Below are 12,380 nucleotides of genomic sequence, written 5' to 3'. Positions count from 1 at the left end.
CTTTTTCTGAGGCCGTAGATTAACCTCATATTACAAAATAAATCACGAAACACCTCTTCCTTTCACTTAGAATCCTGCGTCCCGAAAGACTGCTGTGAACGTATGTTGCATGAATCGGTTGTATTCATCACAATGTCTCCATATATTTGAATAAGATCTCTAACTCTGTGAGCCACAATTCATCTGTAGAAAATGCTTATGTCTCCGAGAGCAGGCTGAACGCAAGACAAGGAAAACTGAGAAACAGAAGTTTATAGAGCCTAGTTGAGCTACACATTGGGGGGGGGGGGGGGGGGGGTCAGAAACGGAGGGAGAGAGAGACTAACCTCATCTTTCCTAGTTGCTAGGGCTCCCTAGAGAGGAGAGAACACATCAGGCTAAAAGCTCAAAACCATCACAATGTCATTTAAATACGACCCAACTCCTCAGATTGCAATTCTTGCACTAAGCAAATTTATGACAATAATTTGACTTTGCAGTAACTTAAATATCCAGGGCCTGTTTAAAAACCCTTTCAGCAAATTGGGTCACGGACTATTATCATCAGTGTAATAAGTAGCTTGTCTCCCCAGGTTTCATCTTTGAAGATGTTATTCACTGGGAGATGTTTATTCAGAAACCATTCTTAATATTTTCTAGATTTGTCTCCTATGACAAAAGAACTTTATGTCCATTCATTTTATAAATAGACACACGCACACACAAATAGCTTACCTGTGACTTAAGTTGTAAATTTCTATGTTGTGCGAGGATCTAGAAACAACCCAAATGCCAGACAGACGAGTGGATAAATAAATTACTGTATATATACACGATGGAAATATTAGTTATAAGAAAAAAAATGAAACCCTAACTTTTGCTACATTGTGGATGGAACTAGAGGATGTCGTGTTAAGCAAAATAAGTCAGAGGGAAAAGGACAAATGCAGATGATCTCACTCATGTAGCATATAAAGAAACTAAGGGAAAGGACAATGATTTATGAAAACAAACTCTGACACAACAACTGGTCAGTGGTGAAGGATAAGTTGAATGACATTAGCATTATGGTAGTCAAAAATATAAAAAAGAAAAAATTAGAATAAAAAATTAGGGGTCAGAGAGATAGTACAGCCCATAAGGCGCTCGCTTTGCCTGTGTTTGACTGAGGTTCGGTTTCTGACATCCCATTAGGATCCCCGGAGCACTTCCAAGAGTGATTCTTGAGTGCAGAGCCAGGAGTAGTCCCTGAGCATCAGCAGGTGTGGCCCCAAACCCAATAAGGCAAAGGAAAAGACGTGCTTTGGAATGAACATGGAGTTTGCATGTTGGGAGCAAAGACGAATTAGGGAAGATAGAGCTTCCAAATAATGAGCAGAGTAAAGAGATCTAGAGAGTCCAGTGTATCTGCAGCAGGAGATATGATATGGGTTTGACACGAGAAGAGGATATCTGGAGAACTTTTGGAACTCACTGGATTTCGGCAACAAAAAAAAATTGCTGCTTATTTTTCACTTTATTTCTAAATTTCATTTCCTTCCTTTAAAAAAATTTTTTTGGGACTGGGGGTGTGGGAGTGGGGCAATACTCCTGGTACACGCAGCAGTGCTCAGGGCTTATTCCTGGCTCTGAGCGCAGGGATCACTCTTGATGAGGGTGGGGAATCACGTGTGATACTGAGGATCCAAGCTGGGTAGGCCACATGCACCTACTGTGCGATATCGCTGACCCCTATTTGTTTACTTTTTAAAGTTTTTTAAAAAGTGTATTTAGAATCAGCTAGTCCCACTCAGTTTTTTAAAAAATTTTTAAAAAAATTTTTTGATAGTGAGACATATGAGGTACAGTTGTAGACTTATAAATTTTTGTGCTTGAGTTTCAATTATACAATGATCAAATGCCCATCCCTCCACCAGTGCCCATTTCCCACCACGGCGGATCCCAGTATCCCTCCCACCCCCCATCCCTCCCATCCCAACCTGCCTCTGTGGCAGGGCATTCCCTTTTGTTCTCTCTTATTGGGTGTTGTGGTTTGCAAAAGAGGCAATGGGTGACAATAATGTTTGGTCTATAGTCTTCTTTCAGCATGCTTCTACCATCCCAGGAGGATCCTCCCAACACCTTTATTTGGTGTTCCCTTCTCTATCTGAGCTCCCTTTTCCCCTAGCATGTGTGGTTGGCCTCCAAGCCATGGAGTAAAATTCCTGGTACTAATCTCGGCCATTCTTGAGTGTTAGTCTCCTATTTTGTTACTTTATGTTCTCCAAATGAACGCAGTCTTTCTATGTCTATCCCTTTCTTTCTGAGTCATTTCGCTTAACATGATACTTTCCATGTAGTACCACTTGTATGTAAATTTCATGATTTCTGTCTTTTCTAACAGCTGCATAGTACTCCATTGTGTAGATGTACCAAAGTTTCTTTAACCAGTCGTCTGTTCTCGGGCACTCAGGTTTTTTCCAGATTCTGGCTATTGTAAAGAGTGCTGCAATGAACAAACAAGTGTAGATGTCACTTCGACTATACTTTTTTGCCTCTCTGGGATAAATTCCCAGGAGTCCCACTCAGTTTTGATGATCTAATTTTTTGGCAGCATCCAAGGCATTCTAATCAGCAACCAGCTGAACACATGCTTTCTTACCATCAAATCTGATAAAGGTGTGGCCTTGGCCACATCAATGTCACAGGACTTCTTCCCAGCCTGTTTCATCTAGTTCTTTTTGACCCTGACAATTACAATGAACACAGAAGTATTGTCAACTATCTTCTTCATAGCTTAGTAGTCGGAGAGAAGTTGATGGTTGCACAGTGGCAGGCTTGTGTTTCTTGGGGATGATCTTCAAAGAATATCTGGGTTGCCTTTGATTATGCAGTCTTCAACTGTCAAAGGAAGGTGAGGTGCAAATCTTGGAGCTGTTGGAGCTGTGGTTTTTTGGCATCGCTATTTTTTTTTTTTTTTTTTTGCATTTAGAGCTTTGATCCTGGCTTTATCTATGGGAGGGAAGGGGCTTCCATCTTTGCATTTGGTACCATCTTTGTGAAAAGCCAATTTTAAAAAGCAAATACATACAAATGGCATAACATTTAGAATCGAAGACTACATATACTCACTAGCAAGTCTTCCTCCGTCCTCTGATCCCGAGCCTTCCCAGAAGCAACATTATTTTCTTTTGTGCTCTCTTCTAAAGATATTCAGATTTTTTATAACCATGCACAACACAATAATCTCCATGCCCCAATTTTTGTTTTTGCACAAATGAAAGCAATTTACATTCTCCATTAGTCAACAACTAAGTCCTTTGTTGACTTAGTTTTGTCTGATTGTTTCATAACAAAACATCCAGGATTTCTTTCAAAGACTACCTCATATTCTACTAATGCACAGAACTATAAGTCGGAACTCCTGGGTTCTAGTTTTGATTAGCTGCTTGCTGCCTAGGAGATCAGCCTTATACTGGTGCCTCCTCTGAGACTCAGGTTCATAATCTCTAAAATGTTCATAAACTCTAAAATGAATTGAGTAATGACAGAAATTACTTTGATTTCAAAGTTTTATGTGCTTTGCTCTTGCTACACACAGTCTTCTGTAGGGAAAGAAACACTCAAAGAATCTCATCATTATTGTTTTAAAAAAGTTGAAAGTATATCAAACTTATTCATGCATCACTGTTGAGGTAAAATATTTCTAAAAGATTTATAATGATAAGCAATGGTTCATTATTATACTCCCTCTGCAAAATCTTAGCACGCTGAAGGTTGTGTGTTTGCGGGCTCTCTGGATGGCTCTGTCTCACTGCCCGCGTTCGGTGCTTTTGAGCCACTGTGTGTGGCCTGGATCAGATCAACAACTGGATCCTTGTTGGCCAAGGGCAGACGAAGGAAGAAGCGGAGAGCCAGACTGGTGAATATTAATTGTAGTTTATTCCAATCCTCTTTACTACAGTCTCTCCTTTGCCTCCTTCTCTCCTGGGCCCCAATCTGGAACCTTTCTCTTTCTGTCTCTGACTCGATCTCTGGAGCCCGAGCTCTCTCACTTCTGACTCTGATCTCTCAGAGCTTACATTCTTAGTTTATATAGCAATCACGTAGGGTGGTGACACAAAGGTGGGTTGAACATTAACAAATCAACAAAGAGAGGTAAGACCACTCCTCCAGGAGATTAACTCAAGGATAAAATCTCATCTAAAGAGATTACTCCAGATTACTAGGAGATCCACTCAAGGGTGGGATCCTAACAAGGGTGTGTTCTTTCCTCAGCTGGTAATCTACTTAAATAGTTGTAGTAAATCTACTTCTAATATTTCTAGCAATGTCATTCTGTGTGAGCTCAGTAAGAGATATAAACATCTCATTATACGTTCCGCAGTCCTCAGGCCAGGTTAGTCTTCCTAGCCCCAGCAGGGTCCTAGTCTCATCGTTACCTACTTTTGGATCACGACAGCATTTGCACATGACTATGCCCTCAACTTATAGTTGAGTATTGTGGCGCTTTGGCCTGGCCCATTTCGATGCCAGGGTAGCTCACAGCTTGCCCTGGGTCCATTCAGTTCCTCACCGGGACCCTGCTTTTGGGGTGCTAGGAACTAAGGGCAACTGAGTCAAGAAAGCAGATGCCCAGGAGTAAATATTATTTGGAGTCAATCAACTCCCAAGTTAAAAAGTATAATATTAATAGTCTTCCTGTGTCCATACAGAAAGGACATTGCTTACAAAACAAGTTCAGTGTCCTTAGAAGGATCTGATCTTACAAGCTAACAGAATCTGATTAGGGAGAAAAGGTGATTAACTGATTGGGGAGGAGAGCACAGAGAAGAGTTTACAGATAAACAGAGGAATGGGAGTGACTTGGGAGCACTGGGATGAATGTGACCTAAGCTTCATGAGGAAGGACAAAACAGTCTTATCCTACATCCCTCCACACTCTCAAGTTCCATTCCCAAGAGGTAACTACTTTGAACTCCTCTGGATACTTCTCAAGATGTGAGGATAACTTATTTCAGTGACCAATTTCATTCATATGTGGAATACAAATAACTAAAGCAAATAAACTGGCCTACCAAACCTAGACTAATTCCTAAAATCATAGAAAACTACAGGGCTTCCAGGTGCTTGGAGAAATGAGAGACAGTTTTTTGAGGTGGTGGGATGACAATGGAACTTTGTTGAGGGAGTAGTAGTTTTGTGATAGTGCAAACCAATGATCAACTAAAAGAAAAATATAGTCTATACAATAAAAGGTGAATATTATTCTAAAATATTAAGGTAAGGTAAGGTAAGGTAAAGGCCCTCCTGTTGATCATCGATTTGCTCGAGCGGGCCCAGTAACGTCTCCATTGAATCCTTTGTTGTTACTGTGTTTGGCATATCGAATATGTCACGGGTAGCTTGCCAGGCTCTGCCGTGCGGGTGAGATACTCTCGGTAGCTTGCCGGGCTCTCCGAGATGGGTGGAGGAATCGAACTCATTTAAAATATGAAAAATATTTATCAGAAAAAGTACTACAGAGAAAGTTAAAGTGTCTACATCAAAATAAATTTCAAAGAAAATCCAGGATAAAGACAGATGCTGCACAATGATGAAAGGGATAATCCACTAATATGTCATAAATCTTACATGTGTTCCATTTAAACATTTCTTAGGTTCTTGACACAGTGGGTGGCATGTTGGACCATACCTGGGTTTATTCCTAGTTCTGTGAACAGGAATCACTCCTGGTGGTGCTAGAGGCATTAATTCAGTGGAAGTAGTCCCACTGTTTTTCATGTTTTTGATGGAGAAAAGCAACATACAGAAAAGCAATATGGTACTATTTTATAAAACAAACCAGATTATATAAACATAATTATGTATATAAATGGGCTGGAGCTATAGCACAGCAGTAGGGCGTTTGCCTTGCACGCAGCCAACATGGCCGACCCGAGTTCTATTCCTCCGCCCCTCTCGGAGAGCCCGGCAAGCTACCGAGAGTATCTCGCCCACACGGCAAAGCCTGGCAAGCTCCCTGTGACATATTTGATATGCCAAACACAGGAACAAGTCTCACAAAGGAGACGTTACTGGGCCCGCTCGAGCAAATCGATGAACAACGGGAGGACCGTGACAGTGATGTATATGTGTATACACACACACACACACACACACACATATGTGTGTGTGTGTGTATACACATTTTGAAAATGTCATGAAAGGATACAGTTGATTGGTAAACCGTGGGTGGGGCGAATAACGTGAGTGGGATAAATAAAGTGGGTGAGGAAAGACAGACCAAGGAAACCAAGGAAACCCAGAAAAAGGAAAAAATATGAACTTAAAAGTATCACACTTTTTTAGGGACTGGAGGGATAGCACAGTGAGTAGGACACTTGTCTTGCATGTTGCCAACCTGGGTTCAATTACCGGCATCCCATATGTTTCACCAAGTACTGCCAGGAGTGACTCCTGAATGCAGAGACAGGAGTAATTCCTGAGCACCACTGGGGTGCTCAAACATTAAAAAAAATACAAAAGAATCATATTTATGCACTAAAATGTCTATAAACAAATTTTAACATATTCTCAGACATCAAAGAGAAAAACTACTTATTGTGTGTGGGGTTTTAGGCCATGTGTGGTGGTACTCCAAAGTCATCATCTTGGTGCCTGATTGAATCAGGGAGGCTGCTTTGGTCAACAGGCAGTATTCAAGGCAAGAGCTTTAACCTCTGTACTATCTCTCTAGCCTCAGAAAAGTATTTTTATTCAGTTTAATGATATAATGATGTTATTATACTTTATTGCTTTTGGGTCACCTTCAGTTGGTGCTCAGGGCCTACTCCTGACTTTGTGCTCAAGGATCACTCCTGGTGGGACTCAGGGGATCATATGCATTGCTGGAGATTGAATCTGGGTAGGCCACCTGCAGAGCAAACTCCCTATTCACTATACTATCTCTTTGATCCTGCTATTTACTTCAAATAAAATCAGAACCCTTTACCATGACCTGATCTGGTATCCAATGTGTTACTACTCTCCCCTTCTTATGTAATCTTTCAAAACATGAAGCCTTTACAATTATACTTTGCTTCCTTCTTCACCCACAGAATAGTGATTTTATTTGAGCACAACACATCCATTTCAACTACCAGGAGTGTCCAACACTCCTTTCTAGCTAGGAAAGATATAACCTTGGCCAATAGGATATAAATAGAAATTGCTGGGCACAAACTCCTTAGATTTTTTTATTTGCCTTTGCTTTCCTCCCGTCCCTCCATCGTTCTAATACTCTCTGGGGTCATATGACTTTAAAGCTGTGGTGTTTGCACACATTAGTTGCAGAGATACAGACGGGTGCACGGACACACACACACACACACACACACACACACACACACACACACACACACCTGGCTGCAGCCAGCTGTGACTGTGACATAGGGAACCATAAATGGTAGGGGGGCAATTAGGGAAAAACTCAAGGTTGTAACAACATTGAATCACACCTGGGCCCCATATGAAGCTTTTAAAAAGGTAAAGGTAAAGGTAAAGGCCCTCCCGTTGATCGTCGATTTGCATATCGAATACTCTCGGTAGCTTGCTGGGCTCTCTGAGAGGGGCAGAGGAATCGAACCCGGGTCAGCCATGTTGGCCGCTTGTAAGGCGAACACCCTACCCGCCGTGCTATCACTCCAGCCCCCATGAAGCTTTTAAAAAAGCACTTTATCAACTTTATCCTCTGCCTCCCTCCTCCTTCCCTTTCTGCATTTCCCCCTCCCCGCTTTTCAAAAGTAGAACAGGTTTTACTTGCAATTTTTGAGGAAGGGGAAAGGGAGAGACAGAAAGTCAGAGAGAGAGACAGAGACAGAGAGACAGAGACAGTGACAGAGACTTTTGTCTCTGAAATGTGAGCTTTTCCAAAAGGGAGCTTCAGTACCTTTTTTGCATTTTCTTGCCATAAAAATTGTTATGGGGCTAGAGCTGAGTATCTCAAAATGTACTTCCAGGGGCTGGAGCAATAGCACAGAGGGTAGGGCATTTGCCTTGCATGCGGCCAACCCGGGTTCGATTCCCAGCATCCCATATGGTTCCCTAGGGCACCACCAGGGGTAATTCCTGAGTGCATGAGCCAGGAGTAACCCCTGTGCAATGCCAGGTGTGACCCAAAAGCAAAAAAAAAAAATAAATGTACTTCCAGATCACCGAGGGACTTGTATAGATTTAAAATTATTGGACCCCATCCGAGATTCTGTGAGTCAGAAATTTTGAGAATAGGGGCACTGCAATCTATAATTCAATAAACTCTTTAGGTGATTCTCCTGCATGTTAAAGTTTTCGAGTCAGTAAGCTAGAGTAGAGATCCTTGAACATTTTCCACCTGTGATTCCTTTTTCACTTAAGAAATGTAGTTACATTTCTTAACTGCTTCCCCAAACACCTCAGATTCATTAAGAGCTGATTTTGAATTAGTTGTCATTGTGCATTCTGAAACCTTTTACTGTTTCATAATCCCCCACATTCAGTTGTGACCCCGTAAGTTTAAGAAGTTAGGAGTTACACAGAAAACTGCTTGGAGATGGGTGAGAAAAAAATGAAGACCTAAAACTCCACAGATTTCAATACTGAACCAGATTTACAAATAAAAACTATATTTTTTTTGCTCGAGCGGGCCCAGTAACGTCTCCATTGGAGACTTTGTTGTTACTGTGTTTGGCATGTCGAATATGTCACGGGGACTATATTTATTGTGTCAAATTTTATTCCTTTATTATTTAAGTTTAGGTCACCTGCTTACAATTGTGTAATATTTATGGTTACGATGTACACCACTTTCTTATCTCTCACCACCAGAGTGTCCCCACCAGTTTCTCAGTTTCTTTGTTTCCCTATTCCCACATCTCCCTCACTTCTATAATCCAGGCCCAAGGACTTGTTATCATTTGACACAGTCTATCCCCTTGTGTTTTTCTTTTATCTTTCGCATATGTGTGATATAACCTGGTATCTGTCCTCCTACGTCACATGGTATCCTACAGTTTCACCAAGTTGCAGCAATCGGTATAATTTCATTTTATTTATTTATTTAATTTTTATTAGTGAAACACCATGAGGTACAATTGTAGACTTACAAATTTTTGTGCTTGGATTTCAATTATACGACCAAATACCCATCCCTCCACAAGTGCTCATTTTCCACCACCTCTGATCCCAGTATCCCTCCCACCCTCCCATCCCCCCCATCCCACCCCACCTCTGTGGCAGGGCATTTCCTTTTGTTTTCTCTCTCCTCTTGGGTGTTGTGGTTTGCAAAAGAAGCATTGAGTGGCAAGGTATGATTTCATTTTATCTTAGAGTTGTGTGGTATGCAATTGAGAATATAGACAACCTCCTTATCCCTATTTTTCCTAAACAACTGTAGTTAGGTTTGTTTTATTCGATTGAATTCATCTAATCAATAATCCATCTTTTAAATTTTAGCTCAGGTCTTTTCTTTTCCCATATCCAGCAATGTTCAGTGGGTACTACTGGCTCTGTGCTTAGGGAATCACTCCTGGTAGGCTCAGGGGACCATAAAGGGTGACTGGGAACAAACCTGGGTTAGCTACTTGCAAGAAAAGTACCCTTCCTGCTCCACTATCCCTCCAGCCCCCTCAGCTTAAGTATTTGTTCAGAGAAGTCTTCGATCATTCTACTTCTCCCCTTATACCAAGACCTTTACCATCCAGTTTGCTTCCTTTACAGCACTCAACACACCCTAGGTGTGTTTTGTTTTTTGTTTTGTTTTGTTTTGGGGGCACACCCGGTGGTGCTCAGGGCTTGGTCCCAGTTCTGCACTCAGGAATCACTCCTGGCAGTGCTCAGGAGATCATTTAAAATGCTGGGAATTGAACCTGGGTCAGCCATGTCCAAGACAAGAGCCTGTTGCACTATCTATTGCTCCTGCCCTGATCACACTCTGAAAACATCTCACTCACTCGGCAATCTGCTTCCCCTGTAGGGCTGTAAGTTTCACAGATGTAAGATCTTTTTCTTTTCACTGCTCTGACAAGCACACTTCAGACACACCCACTTAAGTGTCTTGTACACAGTGGTTGCTCCAGAGTTATTCGTGGAATGCTTTAAAGAACTTTACAAGTACATGGTATACTGGAGAACAAGTATCTCCGAAACAGTGACATGAAAAGAAATGGTTATTTGGCTGAAAAATGTTTAGGTAAAAATTTTAGTTCAGGAATATACACATTCGTGTAAATGCATGTAACAAAGGTCTCTCTCGTTGCCTCTGAACAGTTCTACCTTCCTCTTCAGCAACCTATTGATTCTAAAATTATAAACAGCCATATATGAACAAAATATCTCGGCCATGAACTGCACAAATTTGGCATGTCTTTGACAACCTATGTTATCCTACACTCATCTTATTTTTTTTGTTTTTCTAACCAATGTGGAAGACCGGTTAATAATAAATCTTCATCACTCGAGCAGGCGCCAGCAACGTCTCTATTCCTCCCAGCCCCGAGATTTTAGCAGCCTCTTCTTATTCGTCTTTTCCCAATGATTGGAGGGTCTTTCAGGGTCATGGGAATGAGACCTGTTGTCATTACTGGTTTTGGCATATCAAATAGACTATGGGGAGCTTGCCAGGCTCTGCCCATGTGGGCAGGGTACTCTTGGTAGCTTGCTGGCTCTCCGAGAGGTATATATTTATATTATATATTTCTCTCTATGATTTGTTGCCTACTATCTGAACCTCATCAAATATGGTGTGGTAATCATGGAAAATGGGTAGGAAGTGTCCCATAATGTGTCGAAAAGCAGCCTGGAGCATGGCAGCAGTTGGGTAGTGGAGGTCAGCTGCCAGGGCTGGGTCCCCTGGTGTGGGGGGGCTCTCACTCGCCCCACTCTGGGGTGCCCTGAGTGAAAACAGCCTGGTGCGGAGTTTTCGTACAGAATTTAAACATATTAATATAAAAAAATTCAAATCCATTTTCTAATACATGCCAGAAGACACAGATTTTTTCTTTGGAGAGGAAAAGCACCTCATTATTTTATCCACATCCCTTTGGATTTGCTTATTACCTTCTAGTAATATTGTTTGGTTTGAGATTTATAAAACTATAAATAAGTGAGGTCTTCTCTGGTACTAGCCTATGCAAGCATATTGGAAGAAAAGATATATATTGGGAGATACGTGGGTATAAATCTGGGAGGTCATTAAACTCTACTTTGTAGGAGTGACCCAAGAAGTCCTGTAACTTTTTTGTTTTGTGATTTTAGGTCACGCCTAGTTGTGCTCAGGATTTATTCCTGGTTCTGCAGTCAAGGGTCTCTCCCTAGGGGGCTTGGGGTGCTGGGAATTGAACCCAGGTTTGCTGTATGCAAGGCAAGCACCCTACCCACTTATCTCCCAGACTCGAGTCCTATAATACTTGTAGTCAAATGTGTGATTTTTTCATTGTTAATTATTCCTTTTATCCTCATAGTTGGATTTTGTCAACCTTTGGCGATCTGGTGGGTTTTAGTGTTTTACTAAGTAATATGATGTGGGTGAGCACCTATCTGCTTTGTGTATGTGAGGCTAAGAGTTTTAACTCCCAGCACTGCCCCATATTCCTGAGTGCAACCCCCAGAAGTTTTAGGGTCAGTCTCTGGTGCCACAAGCGCCTTGGCTGGCAAACTACAACAAAGTGTGTAACCCCAGCACTCTATTACAAATGTATGATGTCCAGAATGGTAACAAGTGTGAAGAAAACAATGGTGACAACAGAAGGGAAGAATAATAATTTTTTTGGCAACTTTTAGGGAAACAATATGCTTTTTCTTAGTGAAGCACAGGGAAAATAAAGCTCCAGTACATACAAGCTTACAGCTTAGATCTCTATTTATTTATTTGCAGGATCTGGATTGTCCTCCATGGGGTCAGTACTGAGAAAGAAAAGATGCAGAAAGGTGCAAGACGCAGAGTTGAAGAGGTTCTCACAAGAGATAAAGAAATCCCTGAGATTTGATAAACCTCTTTAATCCCTTTCTTACAAAATCAGGAGAGCATATTAGAGTTTTGGGAGTCCCTTACAAAGACTTAAACTTTAGGTCAGCAATATCTCAAGTAAAAACTGCTGAGAAGCCTCAAAAAGCTGATCACAGCCCTCAACCCAATGGAAGATTCTTTTATTTTTAGTCAGTGAAACAATCTATTTTCTTATAAGAGTCAATGACATTAGATTTCTATTTGAACAGCTTCTATCTGCAATTGAAAAAGAACCAGCATCAAATATACGACCTTATTATATGTAATTACTTATGTAAGAACAACATTCTGTAATGCAGAGTTCTTACTCATAACTGGTCATCAGAATTACCTGGGGGTTTGTTTAAAATAGTATAGGTTCTGTTGCTCCATTCTCAGAGGTGTTGTAGGTACTGGGAAT

The sequence above is a fragment of the Sorex fumeus genome, unplaced genomic scaffold, assembly GCF_029834395.1.
Source record: "Sorex fumeus unplaced genomic scaffold, SorFum_2.1 ptg000043l, whole genome shotgun sequence".
In the NCBI taxonomy this organism is placed as follows: domain Eukaryota; kingdom Metazoa; phylum Chordata; class Mammalia; order Eulipotyphla; family Soricidae; genus Sorex; species Sorex fumeus.
The sequence above is the reverse complement of the archived record's forward strand: the minus strand, read 5'-3'. Positions refer to the sequence as shown.